Source organism: Adiantum capillus-veneris, chromosome 5, assembly GCF_014529385.1.
Source record: "Adiantum capillus-veneris isolate H3 chromosome 5, ASM1452938v2, whole genome shotgun sequence".
Lineage (NCBI taxonomy): Eukaryota > Viridiplantae > Streptophyta > Polypodiopsida > Polypodiales > Pteridaceae > Adiantum > Adiantum capillus-veneris.
In genome coordinates this window covers 130613121-130618471 of record NC_140935.1, presented here as the reverse complement: position 1 = coordinate 130618471, position 5351 = coordinate 130613121, and positions in this window count along the sequence as shown.

Genomic DNA, 5351 nt, shown 5'->3' with positions numbered 1-5351 from the left:
AGGGAGGGTGAGAGGCTCACAACCGTCGAGTCCCGGAACTAGAGAGAACCTTAAGCTAGCATGGAGCATTATGGGGAAAACCAAGGGTGGTGTAGAGTGTTGGATCTATGCGCAACATATATATGGTTTTTCCATGTTTCAAGAGAGCTTAACCTTGAGAAGTGGTGGAGATTTTTGTTTTCATTATTTCTATGGATCCTAATTTAGATAAGTGATGGATTTTGGCTATTCTCCATGCTTTAATGGATCCTAGCTTGGACAACTACTGGAACTTGGAACTAAAATCCCATGTGGAATAAAACCATCATGGGGTTTCCATGTTTTAATGGAGCTTAGCTTGGAAAAATGTTTAAACTTGCTTCTCTCCATTCTTCAATGGAGCTTGGCTTAGACAAGTGGTGGACCTTTGCTTCTCCCCATGTTCCAATGGAGCTAAGTTGACAAAAAGAAAATCCTTGACATTGAAAATAGCTGGGGTTTTCCATGGTTTAATGGATCCTAGCTTGGACAATTGGTGGAGCTTGATTCTCTCCATGTCTCAATTGATCCAAGACTAGACAGATGGTAGAAATTATCTTCTCTCTATTCCCAATGATTCTTGAAACCAAAAATCCCCATTCCTCGCTTAGAAACCTAGATTTCCTTCCACCTCTCTCTAGAGGCTAGACAAGTGTTGAATCTTTGAACTAAACAAACTACTCTCTATGATGCATAGGTTGGACAACTGGTGGATCTTTTCTTCACATCATGTTTCAATAGAGATTAGCTTAGACAAGTGGTGGATCTTTGAACAAAAATCCCCATGTAAACATATATCTAGTTTTGCCATGTTTCAATAGATCCTAGTTTGGACAAGTGGTGGACCTTGCCACAATATTACCCATGTAAAACAAATATATGGTTTTTCCATGTTTCAATAGATCCTAGCTTGGAAAAGTGGTGGACCTTGAAACAAAGCTTCTCATGTACAACATATATATAGTTTTTCCATGTTTCAATAGAGATTTACTTTGAGAAGTGGTAGAGCTTTTTGTTGTCATTGTTTCAATGGATCCTACCTTGGATGAGTGGTGGATCTTAGATACTCTCCATCCTTCAATGGAGTCTAGCTTGGACAGCTGGTGGAGCTTTGTTTCTTCCCAAGTTCCAATGGAGCTAAGCTGACAAAAATAAAATCCATGATGTTGAAAACAGTTGGGGTTTTGCATGGTTTAATGGAGCCTAGCTTGGACAACTGGTGGAGCTTGCTTCTCTCCACCAAGTTCCAATGGAGCTCTAATGAAAAAAGAAAATCCTTGATGTTGAAAACAACTAGGGTTTTGCATGGTTTAATGGAGCCTAGCTTAGACAAATGGTGGAGTTTGCTTCTCTCCGTATCTCAATTGATCCAAGCTTGGACAAGTGGTGGAACTTATCTTCTTTCCATGTCCCAATGATTCTTGAGACAAAAAATCCCCATTCCTAGCTTAGATAACAAGTGGTGGATATTGCTTCTTTCCATGTTTCAGTCCTAGTTTAGACAAGTGAATTTTTATCATACAATGATGTATAGGTTAGACACATGGCTAATTGTAAGTCCAACCATTTTGTTTTCCTAAAAGAGATAGGTTGGATAAGTGATCATTCTTCTATGATTTCCACAACCAGTGTCCTCCCAACTCTCTATGTTGTTTAGAGTTGAGAGTGGACAAGTGGTGGACCTTGCTTCTCTCTTCCCCCTTAGAAAACTAGTTTACATACTTACTATATATACTTGCTTGGATCATCTAGCTTGAACTAGTGGTGGAATATGTGTTATAATAGAAATTGAATTATTATTTTTGTCTCAGGAAGAAATGGCTCCAAAAAGAAATGTTACAAGGGTTGCTGTCTCAATTGACTATACTTGCAATGATCTTAGGAATTGGTCTAGAGGGTGCACCATTTCATAAGGTGCATCTTTTTATTGCAAAAAAGGAGAATGATAGTCTGTTTGAAGATGTTTGACAAGTAGTGGAAGCATCCATCTCTGCAGTTGATAGTCATCTAGAGGTGGAGTGCATTGACATTGTAGTTCGAATGAATCAAGAATTTCAACTACCTTCAAGAGAATATGCATTTGCACACATGTCTCAAAATAAAGAAGAGACCATGTACTCTCGAGGATGGAAGATGGAAGAATCAACTGCAGATCAACTTTGAAGCTCCATCATTGCCACACTACAAGGAAAAAAGGTGAAGGCTTCACGACCACTTGCAAAAAAGCAAACCAAAGTGAAAAAAGTGGCACTTAAGGAAACCAGTTCCATTTTGTATGTAGACAATGCATCTATGACATCCTCAAAACAGGGTTCAACATCAAAGATGAAAATTATGGATCCAAATGTTGCTGAGGCCATGAAAGGACAGGAAAAAGACACGGGTGGAATGAACAAGTACATAAACTATTTTACTTTCCAATATAGGGAGTTTGATGTCCCTGTTCAAAATTTTTGGCTTGCTTTGGATCACTATAATGCACATATTTTGGATTAAAAACATGCTATTTGTATTTTCACGCAGTACAATTAAGTGTGCAGCATGTGCATACTTGATGCGTGTGCAAAATGCAAAGACAAAGGATGGTACTCCTTTGTCAACAAAAAAACAAATAGATATTTCAAAGATTGATTGACGTGTATAAATTTAGAAAGGCTTGCATTGTTGTGAATGCTCCTACATTTGTTGCAACTGCTATATCTGCCGTTGCAAGTGATGGAGCTAAAGCATCATATGTCAAGAAACCTTATAGTCAAATACTGAGATACTTGCAAAGTCAACGGATCTTCTCAAGACGACCACCAAGGGCAGCAAGTGGAGTTGCAGAGGGACATGCAGTATCTTGTACTGGATGGGATGTAAGTCACTTTTTTCCTTTCTTGTAGTCTGTACATTTTAAACGATGTTCAACCTTTTGATTATGGCTATATTTCTTTTTAGGCTTTTCTTCAATCGGTAAAAATGAGTGCAGGAGCAAGTTGGATTGCTAAACAATCGCACATGGTGACATATTATGATGAAGTTTATGATTCTTGATTAGAAATCATTGAAAGAACAGAGGAGGAGAACAGGAAACCCCTTTAGATTTCTTTCTAGTCTTGATGAATCAGAGGTAAATACTATTCAGCAAGAAATTAAAGATGAGCAGATTCTATTGTCAAAGAGTGAAAAATATGGTGACGTAACTGATATGTATGATCAAATTACGCAACTCAAGCAAGACAAATTGATTCAAGATGCACTTCTTGAGGGCTTCAATGCTTTGAATGTGGCATCACAATGTACAAATTGGGAAGAAGTTGCCAACATGTATAACATCAATGATGCAGTTTATAAAACAATTTTAATGCTATGTGAGAAATGGCTCGAATCTAGCTTAAGCGTGGAATAAAGAAAATGGATTTTCCAGATGAAGCAATAAAATATATGCAGTGGGCAATTCAACTTCCATAGAAAAAATTGACTCTAGAGATTTGCCATGGTCTACATATGTGGTGAGCCTACTGATGGAAGGAAATCTCTACTTGAAGCGCAACTGCAACAACGAAATGCCTATCGGCTTATGTGTTCTATACTTGGCAAAACACTATGGGGGAAGTTTGCGGTGGAGCAAGGAGACATTTAGTAATTCTTTGAATGGGATATTGGCTATTGCTGGAGGGTCAACACATCTTAGGTTTGTCTTTCTTGCATTTGTGGATTTCACTAAATTCACAAATTTGCAATGTGCATTCCAAAGATTAGGAGATAATATGAGTACCATTGTTGTGGTGCCTTGAATCACTTTCCATTATCTCCTTGTAAACGCGAAATTCAGTTCCTAGCAGTTGTTGCCTTCTTGGGATAAGGTAATGCTTTTGAAGAATTATGAATAAGATAAGAGGAGCATCCCATTCCAATTGATTATTCATTGCTTCACGTATCAAGTGAAGGCATGTCAGATTTACAATATTTAGAATCCAAAAAAAGTGTTTGGGTCAGGCACTACATCCATACATATTGTTTTGAAGACCGCAAGCTTGTTAATCTCTTTGGTGATGGCTCCTTGGTTGCACAAGAAGGACTACAAAAAAAAAAAAGTCCAATGCTTGGTTGAGAGAATGGAGGATCAAACAACCTTAGCAATCAAGATTCTAGACTTTGCTAAGGCCCATGCTAATATAGAAGAGTGGGTTGGTCTTCAAACCCAACAATCCACGGTGCAACTAGATGACAATGTGCCTAGTGAAAAGGCGATTTCTCCATAGGAGGAAGAAGAAGAAGAGCGTCATTTATCATTGGAGAACTATTTGGAAACGGAGAAACGTATGTGTTAAACTTCTTGTAAATATAAATGTTTTCTTTTTGGCAATTTGATACTGTGAGGTCCCCAACCTTGAGAAGATTGGGGCGACTTGATAGATGGCCTTCCTTTATTCTCCTTTTTCGTTGACGACACCCTATTCCATTTCCACAAAGTACTAGATACAAGCAACAGAAGAGAGGAAGTCCTCCATCCATCGTTTGCATGGTTATAAGGGTCTTACACCACAAGCCAAGTCGATAAATCTACGATTCTAATGAAGCTGTTTCCTAACATAAAGATAAAATCCCATTGACATATTTAGAATCCATAAACGATATTTTTTTCCCCACGTTTTAGAGGCACGGCCGTCATCCATAAACCATAAATATGATATGAAACTTACTCTAAATTAAATAGTAATCTTGTGTCACGTAGATTTGGGCCATCTCGACTCTTGGAACAATGAGTCTCTAATTTCACTTCTCTTAATAAGAGGGAGTGGAGAGTTTCTCGACTAATCGAGACCACCCATCCTTGACTGGAAACCTGAGCCAGCCCCCACATTCCACCCCACACTCACACTTTTTAGCTTGTTTTCTAATTACAACCACACTATTTTATATATACAAACAGTGTTCCTTAATTAATTCCAAACATAGGTTCTTTTATACAACCCTTCAAACAATACCAAAAAATATTCAAACAAGGCCTAATGAAGGCAGCCCTATATTTCAACAAAAGCAACTTTTCCAATTGCTCATGAGTTTGCCGTTACCCGCGAACTTCCTCTGTCTATTGTAAAAGATTTATTCAATAACCGCGAATTGTGCAACCTTCCCATCTCGCTAACCGCGAGGCATCCAGCTACCCGTGAGGCATCTTGCTTACCACTAAGAATCCCTCTACCCGCAAGGCATCCTGCTAACCGCGAGGCATCTTGCTAACCGCCAGGCATCCCGCTACTTGTGAGGCATCTTGCTAACCGCGAGGAACAAAAGAGAGCCGATAACCTCAGCTTAATCTCCGCTAACCGCGGAATCACCTCGCT